General features: G+C 45.0%; 1 protein-coding gene across 10 annotated transcripts in view; it reads left to right on the plus strand.

Moving 5' to 3' along the window:
- Positions 1-19,445, plus strand: part of LOC105275019 (RNA binding protein fox-1 homolog 2) — a 298,261-nt gene that overhangs the window by 170,365 nt on the left and 108,451 nt on the right. The window lies entirely within an intron of this gene.

Genomic DNA, 19,445 nt, shown 5'->3' on the forward strand with positions numbered 1-19,445 from the left:
GGCCGGTCGGAGTAAATTTCCGATCCTTTTGCAACTAGTCGCACAGCTCGTCGTTTAGCAGCCTTTGTCCTTTTGTATTTATCGCGACTTAGGACGGGTCCAAGTTCGCGGATCGTGCAGGAAGTCCATTACCCCTGCCACAGCTGCAAGTCCTTTCCACTTTGTCGCGTCTATTGTTGACCACATGCAAATGGGTGAAACTTCAGTCTCACCCCTGCCTGCCGTCCCCGTTTTGATCGGGCGAGATGTTCAAACTCGCCAAAATTTTGACAGGTCTCTCTCGGAGGATAGAGTTTAGCGTCAGCAGAGAGGCAGTCTCATTCGATCTCTTGATTGAGAGATTCACAAACCACCGACGTTTGCAGAGAATTTGTTCACGGTAAATTATTTAACACGAAGGTACCCGCGCTCGCGCAAAAGACGAGAAACGAATGGGGAAACGCGAGATACTCATTGCATTTTCCAGCCGTAAAGTCCGACGTTTAATTTCACGGTTTATCCACGTTACGTTCATTACGCGCGTTTAAATTTCACACGCGGTCCGCGCTCGGTGAACGCGAGCGGACGAGCGCGGACCGCGCGACGCGACGTGTTCGACAATTGCGTGCTTTCCCGCAAAAGGAAGAGAAAGAGAGAACAAAACGTCCAAATTACGATGCGCTGTCTCAAATTTCCATCCTGTCTCGCGTTCTTTGCACGTACGTGTTTACGCATACGAGTGCGAAATCCCGCATCCTGCACACGCAATTACGAGTACCGGCAGATTAAATAATCGGTATCCCGCTTAAAAATACGATATTTCGCTCAAGTAAACAGTGTTTCGTGATATTTCACGATTGTTTCTCGCCGGGGAAATGTTTTTCACGAATGACGCGAATGAATCGCGTTAACGTTGATCGGATAGCTAGACGCGTTTGCAGCATCCGCTGCAACCATCTGCGACAGACGGTGACGCGAGTCCACTTGCAGCCTATCTTGATAGGGTCTCCGAGACTGCGACGTAGACCCTGTATCTCCGGGTACATCTATTCTTATGCCGCGCCTTTCTAGAGGAACGCTGGTTCGCTTCCAGGCTTCCGAGAAACAAATAGCTTTAATTCGTGCCTGCGTCTGCCTGCGTTAGAGGCTGGGACTCCATCCGAGAGAAACTTGTATCCGGAATTTCTGGTTGAGAGTATATCTGAGTAATATATCCGAGTATAATTGAATATATCTGCAAGGTGAATGCACCTCTTTTTTGAATTTTAACTCGCTCTTTCTGCTCGCAGCGAATGAGAATGAAAAAATTGGATTAGATGAGAGAGTACACTGTAAATCCAAGTGTGTACTTTTTACACACTTACACCCTCAGAAAGGATTTCCGATAACAAGACGAAAAATATTCTTCACTAATTTAATCGTATTACAAGTATAAAAAATATGAAAATAAAACAATTTTTAATTTAAATCAGTAATTTCTATTCTTCTCTCTCGAATTAAATAAGATTGTCTTACCGTCTCGAGACAAGAGTAACATATACAAATTTATGCTTATATATTCTTGTATGTAGAATAATTTGATATTAGCGCCACTTTATAGTAGGCTTTGTCGATGTCGACGCATCATTTTCTCACAGTCGCTCGTCGACTCGGCGCTTCTGCGTCCTTTATTCCGATAAAACGGCCAATATTTATGTGTTGCCATCGAAAATCGGGAAAGTGTTTCTGTTATTTACAATGCAAGAAATATTAAAAGATATGGAAATGTAAGTAAGTATATACAATATACTTACTTGAGAAATAAGATTCGAGATAAGACATTTCCATACCTTTTAATATTTCTTGTAGAGTATTGCACTTATTCATTGTAAATAACAGAAACACTTTCCCGATTTTCGATTGCAACACATAAATATTGGCCGTTTTGTGCAGATTCTACAAATTCTCTTAGAAGAATAGAATAAGATGTCTTTTAGATCTCACAATATTCTGAAATCAAGAATATTTTGAACTTGCTAGAAATTTGTATCTAAATCCTTCTGAGAAAATGAATGAGATAGCACCAAGATTATTTAAATGTAGATTTTCGAATTTTCTATTCAAGATTAAAATATGCTTCTTTTCAATAATAAATATGATTGTCGCTATAGCGATCTTATTTTATGATAGATTAAAGAGTAATAGCATTAAGTCCAGAAATCTTTTCTGTGGGTGTATGTATGTAAAATCATGTAGTCACTTTTTACGCATTTGTAGGTGTATAAAATGTATTTTATTACACGTTTTAGTATGTATATTTATGGTTTTATGCAGTACAGTGCGTAATGTTTACACAGAAAATCAACTTACACGCGTAAATGCGTAAAAAGTACACACTTAGATTTACAGTGTAGAGGAAGCTACGTCCAATGTAATTAGCGAACGTACAGCAATCATTTTCTTCACTCTTTGCTTGATGTTAGGAATGTGGAACATTGCCGTTGCAATGTGGAACCTGAAGGAATTCACATTTCAACGTCTCGGTGCTTGAACAATCGACGTTTGTTCCGCGATTAGAAAGTGAAAGACGGCACAGACATACGCCACGTTGATGCGTCAAGCTATGATTTCGTCGTTTCTTCCTCTCGCTCCGCTCTTTCTTTCCTCTTTTCGAATCACGGAGTTAATTGGTTTCGGTCATTAATCGTATTCTTCCGTGGAACCAATCCTCGCGCGCATGGCATGCGTGACTTAATTGTGCTTTCTCTTGCATTGACTTTTTCGGAGTACGCTGCCATTTTTGATTATCTTATCGATTGGGTCGACATGATGGCAGTTGAGCGTAAAAGGCACCAGGCCGGACTAGCGCTGAAATATTGGACGCTCGCTCATCTTTCAGTTAGCCGAACCAGGCTTCGGTGTGTACGCCAGCTTCTCAAGGCCATCACCGGAGCTAATTGGGTGTAACGACACTGTTATAAACTCGGGCTAGGCCTGCAGCCTTTCAATGAGGCCACTCTGTCATTCCTCTATGCACCGGGAAACTTAGACGTTCTCTATTTTCCTCTGCCAAGTAGGGACACACGGGCAGTGAAAAATCCCATTCCACGTTGCGCCAATCATTGCCGACTCTGCAGCCAGTCGTAAATTTTAATTACCAATAAATTAATATTTTCCGTCGTAAACCCGCGCTTGTATAAACAGGTACTTAATTCTGAATGCTGATGCATTCACTCGTGTAAATTTTTCCCTTTCGTCAAATTGATTTCTTCGCCTCTGTCCTCGAAAATCGTTCTGGCGAGCCGACCGCGATCGCGTCACGAAATTATGTTCAATTAAACACGACGATTTCGCGACGAGCCGTTGGCGCGGAGCCGCGCGTGTGAACAACGCTTTAAAGCGAGCAGCCAGCGATCGCTAGCGGAGCCTTGATGGTTTTTGATTGGCCGGAAGTGACGTCACGCGTACGCGCTGCAACTCCGCCGGATTAATCTGGCGTTTGTGTCTCCTCTCGCGGAGGAGCGTCGCGTCGCTCCTCTCACGCTCTCGCTTTCGTCGCCGCCGTTCCTCGCGCCGAGGATTTATTCGCGCGCGTTTCGCGTGTCGGCGATACGGCCGCGAACACAATAAAAACGCGCACTTGTTTTTGCAGAAAATGCGCGTCGAGTTAATTGCGCGTTAAAGCTCGCGGCATGCATCGCGGAACCGCGAAGAGCGAACAATTACTGCCGCGCGAGATATAAATAATAAAAACCTGGAAATGTCGTGTAATCGACCGATCGGCCTGAGCAATCCGGAACGGGAGAAGCTATCATTATCGAAGTATGCGAGTATTTTCAAACACGCATACAAATAACGCAAAGCGGCAGTTATCGTATCACTTTTATCGTCCGGGGGTGCATATTTGAATCACAGTTTGCGCGTAGAAAATATCACGTTCGAACCAACAACGATACACTCGAAATATTTATTCATCGATTATCGCGATCTGATTATTGACGGTTAAAGGAGCGCCGCGTGAATTGTTCCTGAGAAACATAAACTAGTAGAACATTGCATTTTACAATCGACGCATGTCTTCAACAAGAACTCTCTTTTACGTGAAACGATTTACTTAGCGCGTGCAAATTTGTTATTGGTAAACTCGATGCAACTGTGCTCGCGTTCCATTCGAGCGCTTTCAAACGCTCGGCAAGAAAGCAGGCGCGTAATCTTGTCCGGGAACGTATTCCGAACGATCGCCGATCGTGTATCCGCAAGAGAGGAGCGCCGAAGCACGCACAAGTTTCACACGTGCCGCTAGTGGAGTTTGTAATTATGGTGGTGGCAGGCTCGCGGCCCCGTACCACGCTCCCGTAAACCGCCGACTGATTTTACGCGCCTCTTCCGCCGTGCATTTTACACCTACGCTGTGTACGAATAAGTATACGGCTGTCGCGCGAAGTCGTGTGTTACTTACGCGCGGTAGGTGGCGCATTACCCCGCGCGCCATAAATACAGCATTTTTGCTCTATCCCAAAAGTAGCGCAGCTTCTAATCCGCGCACCGATAGCGAGCGCCGGGATCAGGGTCACGTAGACGACCATGCAGCATAAAGGAATACAGCACACCGTGGCTCGTAAAGGAGCTCATAAAGGGAATCACGTGCCCGTTTCCGCTTTTTTCCTGTTTAGATTGGAGAAACGTGGAAGGGAAATATACCACGTGTCGGTTACGATCTCGTTCGGTTCGTCTAATTACTTGATCATATCGGCCTTCTTTATTCCCGGCGAGAGAAAAAGGAAGAAATTCATCCTCGCAGAGCCTCTTCACGAACGCCTCCCTCATTTCTCGTAAAATATTGACGGCAATATTGTTTGCACGGGATCACCACCCGGTGCCTGCCGCACCAAAGCTTTCAGATTGCTCACAGGCTGTTCCCGTGTATAAGCAACGCACACATGGGTATTTCAGGTCCCCGAAGCTACTGGAAATGAAACACTAACTGTCGTCATTTCAAGCAAGAACGGTCCAATAAGTAGCTCGAATAAGCTCGACCGGTGTTACCCAAATTGCTAGCGCTTGCAGCTCTATCTTGGCAATTGGGTCCCTGCTTCCGATTCGTGTTGTCCGCGTCCACGTGTATCCTCCCGTCCTTGCCTCCCGACGTCGTTTCCGGCGAAACGATGGGCGTCCCCAACGAGTCTCGAACGAGGGCGAGCGACGATACGGTGACCCATGCATACCCGCATAATCCGGAAGTCGACGATTCTTTCTTGATTCTCTCGAGTCGGAATCTGAATCAGATAGGTGGGTTAGCAAGGAATCGACCGGCGGCAGCACCGCTCGGAGCCTCCGGGCTCCGGTAAAGCCCCCGTTCGTTCGTTGGTTCGCCACGATCTCTCGGTCGCCGTCGGGCCTTTGTGCTGGGGATGGCTCCGTGCCAAAATCCGTTCGCGATCCCCTCGTTCCGGAGGCGTCTACTAACGGTCCTGCGAAAACCAGCCCGGCAGCAGCGCACGAGAGCGTTCGTTCGGCTTGTTCGGGCCTGGCACGTTCCATTTATCGTCCGCCTAGAAAATACGCTGAATGCTGCAGCCGCTACCGCCTTCTTCCCTGCGGCATCGACGCTCGAGAGGGTTCCCAGGCGCGCAAGGGCGTCGTCGGAATTTTTTAAAGGCTGAGGAGGGAGAGGGAAAGAGAGAAGGGCTGCGTGTGGATGGCGTCTTCTTTTCTCTCTCTCTCTTTCTTTCTTCTTCTCCCGGGCACCGTGAAAAAGCTGAACCCGCAATTTCGTCGCTTGCCGAAATTAAAATTTTTACTGCTCCTCTCTCTCCTTCTCTCTCTCGCTTGTTACGAAGGCGGATCGTTGTAAAATTCTTCTTTACAGGGCTGAGAAAATTTGAGCTGCTTTTTTCCTCTTTCATTGCGGCGTGCTATTGATCAGGGCGCGTCTCGCGAGACTCGAGAGCAACGTGGACCTTAAATTATTCCGCAGACTCTCGGTCAATGGAAAATACCGTTTTTTGGTGGAATCATGTTCACGTTCGCATCGTGATGCATCACTTCTCGGCAACGGATGAGGAACGGATGCGCATTTCCTCGTTCTCGGAATCGGGCACTCATTCTTCGAAGTATCGTGTACTCGGTCTCTTCGAACGGAACAATTGTACGAAGGCATTGAAATTTCCCCACGTGGAACGCTATCGGGGAGGGTATTGAAAGTTTCCTTACGGCGCTTCGTCGCATCGCAGTCTCTCGATATGTTATCAGCTGGTGCCGCGCGGGAACAGCAAGAAGCGAGTAGCGTAAAGTGGTTCCCGTTGTTGCGACGCGATTTAGATTCCCGTCTCGCGTGCGAACCGCGAATTTTATTGTTTTACCGTCGCTTAACGGAGAATGGTGATATCGAGGCACGGAAACGTCGATCGTTGCGCAGCGAAGGTTCCTGTCTCTAGATAAAGAAGAGACTCGCTGTTTCCTGTCATACCGAGAGATGGAATTTGCACGATGGCGTATCAATTGTTCATGGGAGAGACCGTGATCTCTCTCACCTCACCACCACGTGGAAGCAAACGTGACACCGTCAAGGCGGATCCATTCGCGATCGAGTTCAGGCTCTTCGGAAATACCCGACACTGTCGCTCACGAAGAATCGCACGTGGCCCGGCGTGTGTCCAAAATTAGATCAGAAACGTCGGAGGGGAAACGGGATTCTTTTTTCCGAGCGTTATTTTCTCGGCTCTCTTTTCTCGGTCAGCCAGCGGCTGTCTCACGGTAGAAATATTACCGCCACGATGACCCATAATGACTATACGACGGTACGTATGACGGTAATAGTAGAGTTTATTCTTCAGGCTGAAACGTAATGTGTCTTCTCTGCAGCCGAGTTACTTGTCTAACTGTTTTGCAAAGTGTTATAAAGTGCACCACAAAAAGAGATTTAGCCTCTCTACATTGTAAAAGAATTTAGAAAGTACAAGAAACTTTATTTGATGTGTCCTAATTTACAAAAAAAACTTGAAGTAATTTACAATAAGTTACACATTGCTAGTTTTTTACAAATATAAATACAAATAATAATTGTATAATTATTACTGATTAAGGAACTCAATGTAGATTTAAGTTGTTCTCTGAATTATCAGAGAACTATTAAGTTGTTGCTATTCTGATAATAACAAAATATTATTTCTAAAGCTGATAAATTTATCTTTCCGAGAATATCTAATTGTAAGTTTAATTTATAATTATAAAATATTTCTTTTATGTGACGACATTGGCTATTGTTCTCGCCAGATTTTGGTGAGGACTTTTCTGGGAACGCGAGTCCCATCTTTCGTCGGTTCTGTCTTCCGGGTGAGGCTCGCCATTAAAATCGATAACCCAGCTGCTGGAACGATATAACGAGCGGAGAGTGTAACACGGTCCAGCGGGTTTCATCCTCGCGTTTTAACAATCTCCTAATTTATACGCCTGAATTCTCAATTACGTGGCTCACAACATAGAGACCCTTATAAGGAATCATCTCCCTCGACTTCCCCCACGATACTCGCTAATTTTATCGTTTATATATGCTCGCAATCGATATTTCATTATGGCAGTTAGACACATGCTAATAATATAATGACTTATCTGTAATATGCAGCGCAATAATTTCTGAAAGAGTGCATCGGAGTGTAGTTTGTAATATATTACATCTTGATATAAATAATTCCATTGCGAGGAGAATTAATAGCACGAAAACTCGACAAAGCTATCTCGCACAATAAAATAATGAATTAATTAATGTGTACAAATAATGTACGCAAATTTCCGTGCTTGTTTTTTATGCTCGAATTACAAATTGCACTTTTAAGTCCTGTTTTTAGCAATTTGATTAATTATCTGTATTCACAAGAGAGAGAAATATACATGTATAACTTTGCAAATATCAACGTACGAGTTTCCCTCAACTTCGCGCCGTGCAGATCCGGTCTGCTAATTTTGATGCGCTACACATCGGCAGTTTATTCAGGCACGGTGCATTACATATTACGTAACGTGTAATTTCAGCTCTTCGTGCCACTAATTCTAGATCTTCTACACGGGTCATTCGTTTTCCTCGTCCTTGGACCACGGGCACATAATACGAATATTTGCTGACATAATCGATAGTCTGTTACGTGGAACACAACGAACGTCAAACCAAGTCAAATACATTACTCGTTTTGATTTGTCAAGTTCACGAATTCTCGTTGAGATCACGCGATTTCCTTTTCTTAATAGCTTGCATTACCATTTCTGTACGTGATGAAACGTTCAAATTACACGATTGACATTCGAAATTCGAAACCGCGAACGCGAATCTTCGTGACATTTGTTCGAAAACCTGACGATGTTAACAAAGTCCCTCCTAAATATGTCATTGATATCCATAGTTAATTGCCATTTTATTGCTTTTATTATAATATAGTCACTATACAACTTTATCTGAAACCATGATAGAATGCTATGTTAAGAGTTGCAACACATGCAACATGGTGCAACATGCACTCTTTTGTATTTTGTTTGCATATCGTTTATTTATCTTCCATTATTGTTTTAACTGGCAATTCCTACTCGCTATTTTTACGTTACGTATTTCGAAGGGACTTACGTTCTCGAGCACGACATAAATATCTACACTGCTCCACTCTCACTGCCAGTCTCCTGATGGGGAGTCCCCTCGTGTATCCTTTGTAAATGAACAATGTTCAGAAAGGGGGGCGGGCGAGGGGATAAGTCCGGAAAGGGTCCATCTTCCGAAGGGTAACGCCATACCCGCTCGAATAATGATGCCCTCATTGAGTTAACAGCGGCTCTCAACCATGATTTCCCATGCCAACGAGACGTTTGTTCGATTATTTTATCGCCGGTAGCAATGTGTCGAAACCCGAATTATTTCATAAATCATCTTAAGTAACATCGCGCCATCACGCTTAAATGATGAACGAAACGGAAGTAGCAATTAACTGTCATCGGTCATCAATCGTTTCGCCACACATGCACGCATACCGATTTTATCTTTCTTCATCGACATTCAATCTATTGTTATCGCGTATTTTCGTTATCCACGAAAATTATTGGTAAACGTTACTGTCGCAATTACGTCGCGTTTTTCAGCTGCTCGAATAACCGCGCGCTATCTCTTTATTCGCGGCGATTTCCGTAGGAAATAAATTGGCATGAAAATCCGGATAAGCAGTCCGCATTGTTTTAACTTGTCTGCAGATTTCCACAAAACTCCCGCCCATCCATCTCGCGGAAACGTTCGCAAAAATTCGCACTTGACTCGAATGCGGCGCATTAATTTCTAGATTCTACAATACCCTGCGAAAATCCCGCGCTTTTCACGTAGGATAGTTGTAAGTACGATGTGCACCGCTATGTTCGTGGTTGAAATTAATTTCATAGAATCCAACGAGAATCGACATCACGAAATTTCGTATAAATCTCCCGTTAATGCCGCGCAGCGTCTCTTTCTCTCGCGCTTTACACGACCCTCGTCGTTTGAGCGGCGAACCCTTCGTTTTCCTGGGTAAGCCTCTTGTTATGGTAAAAGCATCGAAGCTGCCCACCATATCGGTATACGAGGGAGCCGACAATATCCAACATTTCTCTATTAATAAGTGTCTGGCGACGAAATCTTAATTATAAAATGCTCCACCGTCGCCGATCATAAAACCGGAAGGGCGGACTTTATCGCGCGAGAAAAGACGGCTCTGATCCGTTAATTACCTCGGCCGTCCGTTGAATCATTTTTATCCGGGTTTATAACACTTCTGGCAAAGTCACCGCAGCAAGCTAGGTCGTAATTACTAAGTTTCGGGATTGAAAGAGCTGAACTGGAAGCGCGCGCACCAGCAAGCAATATCGTTGAAAGAACCTTTCTTCCTTCGAGGGAAAGATGTAAGTTGAATGGACCCACTGTTCTCACAAAGCATTAGTTTAGTTCAAGATTTCCACATAAGTAAAATAGGTTTAATTACGAAAATAATATTGAAATTTAATTGCGCAGTAATTGAATTTATTAGTAATTTACGTGCTCATGTTTGCGCATGTTAAACACGCTAAGCAGCACAATGCTTGCGACATTTTTAATATCATATTTTCATATTACGGTATGTATGCATGTGTGTCGGCAATGCAAAATATCAGCTTACGAATTAAATCGCGTACCAAACCATTGTGTACCAATTAACGCGATAATTAAGCTCGTTAATGAGTTTCGCATCCGGAAGACATTAATAACGGTTTTCTGTGTACTCCAGCCACATTTCCGGCTCGTGTTATTTTCGCGTTGACGAGCGGCATTAGTCGGATTCTGAAGGCATCATCTCCTGGATGATCCTCTCGCAGATTTATGAACATTTTGGGCAATGCCGCGGTGTATCTAGCAGTGTAAAACCGTAATAATTCTTGGGCAGAGAGTATCACCCTACGAAAATCGTATGATTGCGCGAATGTACTTCTGCTAAGCTACAAGAATTACTTACAGCTCCCTGAGCAAGATTATTCAGTGGTGCTTCCTTGCTGACTCGCCATTATGATAATCGAACCATAACCGTGGCGAATTTTACCGTAACGGAATTAATTCGACGTCGATCGATCGCTCTTCCTGTCGATTTATTCCTAGATAATGTAGCTCATTTTGCGTATTCTCGCCAGTTTCAGCCTCAGAACTTTATTAACCATCGTTATGTCACAACACGCGTAAAATCGCTTAGATTTAGTTGCTTAGAACTCTCATAGTGCAATCTTTGTCTTATTAGACAGGAAAACGTAAATTTTCAACTTGATGGTCGATGTTGTGTCGTTTCGACTGTCTGATATCTTTGACAATCTTGGATCTGTGCCTGTTACGCTCGATAATAAACGTTGTCGGAAATATTCTATCTTGAAATTATTCCAAATCCATCTTATTATCATCTGCACGCTGGACTCGAAGCTAGTTGATATTTATTTATGATTATATATTCATAATAAATTTTCTTATCGAGAAATCTACGGTGAATTCCGGTTTTTCGTGTTTGAGTATCTGTCACGCGGCACCGACAACGGCGCGGAACTCTTCGATCGAACGCGAGGCTCCTTCTGATTCGGCGATTTGATTCCGTCGAGGGATGCAATCCGAGAGATTAGCAAAAAGTACACGAGAGGGAGGGAGAGTCCGGCCGGCGTGCGCGATTCTATCTTCGGACTCGTCCAACGACGAAATTTCATTTCGTAGCTCGTTGCTTCGGCATGTACCCCGGGGGACACGGAATTTTTCAATTTCCTGTCGCCCCGCCGATCTCTCTCTCTCTCTCTCTCTCTTTCTCGCTTCCTTTCTCTCTCAGTGCTCATATTTCGCGAATCTCGAGATACTGGACTCATTTCCGAGGCGCTCTCGCGCGTGCATCGATAAAACTTGCTCGCGTTTAGACGGTTTATGAAAGTTTCGCGTTTCGCGACAACGTGCACGTGATATGATATCAGTTCGTGCATGGAGAAAGAGGACGAGGGATTCTCACGAAATATTTCGTCAGGGGTGTACTGGTTTCATTGTGCCTGCGACGAATGCGAGGGCTGGTTTCACGATTTTCGGCTGCGGTCGGTTTTATTATAAACGCGTTTACGGATGAAATAACGACGCAAATGACTGGGGAACGCGCATTTAGATTTCCACGCTCGCGGACATCGTCGCGGACAATGCGCGACTTTGCTCGATAAATCAATCGGACGTAATTTGAACGTTTCACAGAAACGCAGAAACGCGATAAAAGCCGCGTGACTTTTATCGTATTAATTTATATCAGCGGATGAATATGGATAGCACGTATATTTATACACGGCAAAATAGCCTGTATCCGCGTAAACACACGGGTTTATCGATTCGCCACCGCAATTTCACCTCGTAGAACGCAGCATATTTTCTCGATTCTTTAGATTTAATATTTCTGTGTCGGAAACGCGATATGTAAGTCTTGCATGGTAACGCCGACGTCAAACTGAACTTTTGAAATTTTTCCCTTTCTCCGCAAGCGAGTTTTACGAATAAAATAAATCCGCAAGTCTCCGTGTGAAGCTTTCCGAGCCTTCTGGTTTCAATTAAAAATACTTCGTTCTGTGGGAATCTGGGGACATACATAAAAATGACATCACCGTCGTGCATTTCGCACACGCGCGACATGCACAGACGCGAAAGACATTAAATAGCGTGGAGGCGCGTACAATACGCTTGTATTTCGCTTTTACAACGCCAGTCATCTCCGGAATGTTGCGATAAATACGTACCGACAAAAATGGCGGGATAAGCCGCGGGAACGAGCCGATCGGAATGAAATCGCGACGAGGAACGACGAAATGTTGCAAATGGATAGCCGAGATGACATCGCGCAGTCTAGCAGCAATGTTTATAGCCACTAAAAGAAGCGGCAGGGTTGGCGCATAAAATTTCTCTCGGAATCTTGGAACTCTACGTAGACAAACACGCCGATCGTAAAACGCCGCAAACGCGGAGGGCTCATTTGTCGCGCGTAAATTCGTACGTTCCCGTGGCATTTTTTTTTCCTTCCGCTTTTCGACGGGCGAAATCGTTCGGCTTTGCGCGGTGAAATGCACGCCAACTTCTTGCTCCAATTTCCTTTAATATTTATTTGCCGACGAGGATAGCGGCGCAAAAATCGCGCGCGCACGCGCGCATGGAGTTGTCAGCTCCACGTGCGCGCAGATTTTTCTACGCGCATCGAGGAGAAAGAGGAAAACGAGGAGAGAAACAGAAGCGAGAACTGTGGAGATCGGATGCGCTCGACAAAATAGACCGAGTTTCCTTTGAAATCGTCATTCTCGTCGGCGCGCAAATACGGGGTACGATCCCCTGTGATCGCTCAACCATGACGTTTCATCGAGGCGGAAGATTCAAGCCGATCGTTATCAAGTAACTCTAGATCCACTCGGCTTGAGACGCAGATCCGCTGCACGTCGTCGTTGTGACGTCGCTGCCGAGCAAGATGAAGACTGCCCGAATAAACAGAGACACCCACTGAGCTTACAAATTTTCATATTTCTATTTATGAGCGTTCTACAGTTTACATCTACGTTTACGTCGATCGGAAAGTCCGTGCGGATTTATTTAACCAAATTCAAACGCAAACTTTTGTATTAAGAATTAATGTAAGCATAAGCGATGCTTCACGTGGCGATTTATTTAATCAAATTCAAATGCAAAATTTTGTATTTAGAATTAATGTAAGCATAAGCGATGCTTGACGTAGTGAATAGTGTGGTGAAACCTTTTGCTCGGCATGTTACGCGCATTTTGCGAAGGATAGCATCTTATCCTTCGTCACTGTCACGCACATGTAATTATATTAGCAATAATAATAGTCACTCGTTATCGAATAATAATATCGATCGACGTCGGGTGTTATTCATCGCAATCACCGACGGGAATCGCCGCGGTGCGGGACGCGTACAAGATTTCGACGGATGGACTTGCGACGAAACAGACGCACGCGAGGCTACTTACGTAATGTCACGTTACGTGACGGAAGAGCCGATCGATGCCGGCGATCGATGGCGGATGTAATTACGACATTAGACCTTAGCGACCGCCATGCTCCGTCGCGTACGTGTGTATGTATATCGCTGCCTCGTCGTGCAAGACCGCATTGTTGCTCCGGGCACTCCCAGCAAATGAACGATTTCCTTCGGACCAGGGATCGGCAAAATATTAATAATAAATTAATATTACTTGAGTATTTAATTATTTATTTAACAGGAAAAAATAATTCCCGATTAATTGATTAATCAGTAATCAAGATAAGCAATTTTTCAATTGCTCGGTTAATCAGTAATCAAAAAGAACAATTTCTCAATTACTCGATTAATCAGTAATCAAAATAAACAATTTTTCAATTACTCCAGTAATCAAAGTGAAAAATTTTTTAATTATTCGATTAATCAGTAATTATAGTATAAAATATTTTTGTTACTTGATTAATCAGTAATCAGACCGAAAAATTTTTCAATTATTTCATCACTCAGTAATCAGTGTCAGATGTTCCTTGATTATTTAGTTGATTATTTTCTGGATTATTTTCTTGATTATTTAAGTAATTATCAGCGTACAGCACCAATTCCATAGAGAAAAAAAATGAAATTACTGATCACTGGAGTAATTGAAAAATTGTTTATTTTGATTACTGATTAATCAATTAATAATAAATTTCTCGAAGTTGATTACTGATTATCAAAATAATTGTTAATCAAAGCTGAAAATATTACTGAAAATATCGTTGATGCCGATCTCTGCTTCGGACGGCCTGGCATGGGGGTAGTCGGTCTCACAGGGCGGACATGGGGCCCACCGTTGATGCTGAAAAGGGCCTTCTCATGAGACCTCGACGAGGGACGATGTGGTATGAATGCGCTCTGTTTGAGCACGGCGCGCCGGGAAGAGGCTCTTTAGAGACATTCCAGCTGGCAACGGGCCATCCATTAACGCGAATTAGAGTATTTAACTTGGCGGGGACGCGAGGGAAACGAGGAAGCGAGCGATTGTGCGGGGAGGGAAGAACCGACGATGAGAAATGGTGGCGATTGGGCTCTCGCCCGCAGTCGCGCAGCGTCATGGCCAATTGGCCGGATCGTCACTGACGGATTTTGTCATTGACGAGAACGCGCAGTTCGGCTCAGCTCTCTCGAGAACACGCGCGGCTAGCGCGATAGCAGCTGTGCCTCGAAAACTCCTCGCGATGGTAACGGCGTTCCGCAATTAACGAGCTTTTCCGAGTCGCGCTAATTGGACCAATCTCCTCGAGCGAGCGAGTTTCTTTGATGTGTCGATGCGCGTATTAAAAAAATTATTAACGAGCGTTTCCGCCCGTCTTCCTTCGTCCTCGAGTTTTAATCTGCGACTGGGAAAACGTTCTGTTCGGACGGCAAATACATGTCGGGTGGAACGGCGGCTTACTTTTAAATTGAACTCTATTGTTCTCGCGCGGATCGATCGACATCAAATAGCGGTAATAATAAAGAATATTGGTCTTGCGCCGCGCCGACGACTGACGCAGTCAACGCTGCAATAATTGCACAGGGATATTGCCGTTCCGCTGCGAATCCAGAGGGCAAAAAGTAACGTCACCGAGAGCTAAATAATAAAATGCGCCGTAAAACGCTTTTACGATTTCCGTCGATACTCTTTAAAGCTCGCTTGGCTCGAGAGGGGAACACTTTGAGGAAAGCATTATGTAAGGAAGACATCGCGGTGCTCTCTTGATAAGATATCGTACTCCTATCCTTGTCAAATCGACAATCGAACGACGATTTCTCAGCAATCAGACCGGCAAATCTATCGACAAAGTAAAGCGCACACAGAATGATACACCGGATGTGCTTTAAGCGCCGACCGTTCGGAAAACCTCCTGCCATTATCCACTCTCTGTGCCTATCTTTCCCTCCATTTTCTCTCTTCCTCGCTGTCGCAATTCCGTCTTCTTCCGGCTCGTCTTCTGTCTCTTTTCTCTTTTCTCTCTCTTCCTCTCTTCTCTCCATCGGGTGCGCTATTGATTTCAGGTTTTATTCTTGGCTCTTTCGCTTTGCTGGCGTCAAAACATCGGAAGAACGAGGAGGGGTTGCCGCCCTTCCGTTGCGCGTTGTAGATCCTAATGCTTCACGAGAAGACCGTTTAGATCGCGGAAGCTTTAACCGCCTCGCGCCGACACACTCGCGAAAGCACTCGAAACGAAGACCCGATGTTAAATTACGAGCATTGCGCTCGTGCGGCACGTACTCGTGCATCTGCTGCTGGCTGCTGCTGAAATTATTATTTCAAAATGCGCTTTCTGGATGCGACGTAATGGTAGTTTCGAGCTGCTCTGCGGAAGCGTGCCGCGAAGCGGCAGCAATGTCTCCATGAAAGTCGACGTTGACGTATTTCCGTAGGTAGCGCACATAGTTTGCGCGTTGCCCTTTAAACTCCCTAATCGTATCTTCAATTGTCTTCGAATTGTCTTGAATGGCGCTTGATCGCCCGATTTGAACCGACGCACTTAGGAAATAATCAGCTGTGTCCTTTTCCGTGTTCTAATTGCAATACACGAGGATTTGGTAGCTACAAAGCTGAGAACTTTCAGCTGCGCGAAACACGCGCGAGGGAAGTCGATGAAACAATCATGCAGTCCATCTCGATTTGCGCAATTCGCGTAAAACAGCGTCGTTCGTCATTGCATGATGCAATTTGCTTCTTCCATTATCGATTCCAATAAAACTGAAGAGCAAATCGACAGGCGAACTCTCCAGTTCGTTGATTACCCGCCTGTCCCTGGCCTTCCTCTCGATTTTGATCGATAGAATGGGCAACGTGCATGCGAAAAGTGCCATCTTGTTTGGTCGATGGCACTCTCGAAATAGGTCATTTGTCCGGTACATTCTCGTGAATCGATCCAAGGCAACGGGAGACGGGGTCAGAGGGGGAGAGAGCAACTCGCTGAGACAACTCTGAAGCTTATAGTGGCTCAGTGAGCTGCTCGTAATGTGAGATGTAATAATGTTGAATACCGATGATCCACGCGAATACTCGATTACAGATGATAATCAGATGATCCCTGCCGATCTCAAGTTACTCTGTAGGACTCCGAAAATTAGGGCAGCTGATCGAGTAACATGATCCTTTATTCACTTTGGATCTTGCTTTCGATTCCTTTGTGAGCATACTCGTAGAACTTTCAGAGTCGCAAATTTTTGATATCGTAAAACTTTAAAAATTCTGCATTATTTCGTGAGATCTTTTAAGAATTATAATGAGATGCTTTAAAAGGAGAACAAAAATCTGATTAAAATTCAACAAGTTTCGCAACTACGTAAACTTCGCGTAATGGCTGTGCTCGTTGCACCCAAAAGTCCGCAAGAACATTATGATCCCACACGCAATTATAACGCACATTTTCACTTTTGATTATATTATATTACAATCGCGAATCAAGCAATATGCAGTAACAGGCTGTACAGATTAAAGCTAACGATCGTCAAATTAGCGCGACAGCGCCATGGATTCGGCAGCCGGATGAATTGGCAATTCGCGCAACCATTCAAATAACCATTCGAGTAACCATTCGTTCCGAATATATCCAATTAAGCAACGCGCGCGCCGCTCACGAGCGAGCGCGGGCGTTTTGTCGTTCACTCCGCACGCCTGAGGAAGCTGATCGAATTAGCGTGGCGTCATTAAAATTTTTTTCATTATGTTTCCCGGTACTCTTGCGCACGCGATCGTCATAAGGCCCAGCTAGCCGTGGCGACACGCTCCGTTGACGTCGAAGGGGAAGCATGGTCTGAATGGCCCCTTGTATGTACCGCCGCGCACGGAAAGGCCTCGCGAGCTTGAAAAAAGGGAAAAAGGAAGCAGACAAAGAACTGTTAGACCGTCATTGACCGAGCGGGAACGAGCGAGTCTGCTAAAATGGAATTGACGATTTCGTCTGAAAGGGGATACGCACATGGAGAACTCTCTCTGTAATCTTTTGCGAACAGATGTCGAAAGCACGAAAGCACGTATGACACTGCTTCATGATGTCAATAAATTTCTATGCCAAGAAAGTTCGGAGGACTATCTCGCCGTCGTTAGTTATTCGACTGGCTGCGTTTTGTGATCTCCCGTTGCGAAATTTTATTCAGATATGCAAGCGAAGAAGGGAGGAGTAGAAGAGAACTTCCGCCTGGGCGGTGGTGGGCGTACGGACGTGACTTAAATGTCATTCGATCTAACGTGACCCGAGTTTAATTTTAACGTATCGCGCGTTCCCGAGCTTCCGACCGCGAAGAAGAGAACGTACGTTCCATGATATGCGACAAAATGAAAGCAGAACTCGCTGACGGATCCGCCTCGCTCCATCGACGCACGTCCCGCGCGAGATAAATTAGAAAGATCCGATTAAGCGAGGCGACTTTATTAAGCGGTCGGGAGTCATCAAGTTCATATTTCCTCTCTCGGTCTCGTCGGCCGGGAGATTAATGCGTTTTTAATCCACGCCGGCTTCCTTGATCCTTGCGATCAAGGATGGAGAGCCGCGCGCGGTTTCTGTGGCCATCCGGAAGCCAATTCGAAGACGTATTTCCCGGCGAGGGAAAATTAGGTCGAGTCGGGATCACGTTCTCCACTGTGCGCGTTCTCCTTTCCTTATCCCCCTGTCCCTTTCGTTGATTAAGCTACGCTCGTGGAATAGGGAGCAGTCGAAGGGCATCAGGGTGGCATGAACTACCGTGGGCGAGTTTGCTCGCTCTCGAACTTGTCTCAGTTTCGACGTGCAGACCACAAGGCTTTCCCGAAGGAATCCCCAGTGACACACGTCCCGACGTCCTTTCATCGATCGCTCTTTGAGTACAACGCATGATCCCATGTCAAATTACTTCTCTTCTTTCCAGCCGACGCTCTTTCCGCGCGCTCTTCGCCGTTCTCTCTCTTGTTAGGTCTCTCTTGTTAGAGTCGCTGATCGTGCTCCGACTTCGAAAACTTCGATTTGTAACGGCCCGATTTGTAGTACCCTCTCGTGGTTCCACCGGAGTTTTATTTGCCCCCTGCTTCTGTGTCGATTGAATCTCGACGAAAACTCAGTTTCGTGCTGTACAAGATGTCTCGTACTGCAAAATGGGATTGCGAAACTTGGTGAAATCTGGGTTGACGTCGACAAAGTTGATACGGATTATAATGATCAAGATATCAAGTTTAGAAGCACGTTGTGCAGTTATGACATTAAGCTACACATATTTCTCTTTTCCCTGATATTATATAGAGTGATGAATCACTCTGCTTCTATTTTTACATCGCTGCTTTCGGTATTTTCTCGTAAACTCGGGCGCTCGCTAATTTATCAGCCGGAACTGAGCTATCGTATATAATGAAGCACGTGAAATCCGGATCGCAGTACTTTGTCGTTGTCGGATCTTCCGTAATTGCTGAGACCGAGACCTTCATTTCTCAGACTTAACAAAGTGCACGCAGCACTCCCGCGTTGTGAAACTTCATCTCTGTTCGCGCGCGGCTGGTCCGGGTATCGGGCGAAATCCGGTCTAAATCGAGTTTTCAGAAAAATGTTCAAGGCAGGAATAACAAATCGCTCCCTTTGCTCTCACGCAGCGTAGCGACGTCGAGGGGGCGTTCAGAAATAATCTAGAAAGAAGGGAGGACTGGACAAACCATCTGTAACCTGCCTCGCGCGGGATTGTGGATGGCACTATCCGAGGGCGAACTATAAATTACAGTTACCCTCCGGTGTCCATGGTAGATCGTTCGCCATTTCAGGGATACTCCACCGTCTTTCTCCTTCATAACAAATTGTCCTTCTTTATTTAAATTTTGTGGCATCGCCGCGAAAAAGAGTGAAAGATTCCGTTTAATGCTTGATTACAAACTTGAAAATCTTTATCACAAAAAACCATACGTTTCTTATAATTATATTATAATTAATACATATGTACAACAAGAGTGTCTATGTGTATTTACTTTCCTT

Source organism: Ooceraea biroi, chromosome 8 (genome assembly GCF_003672135.1).
Source record: "Ooceraea biroi isolate clonal line C1 chromosome 8, Obir_v5.4, whole genome shotgun sequence".
NCBI lineage: Eukaryota > Metazoa > Arthropoda > Insecta > Hymenoptera > Formicidae > Ooceraea > Ooceraea biroi.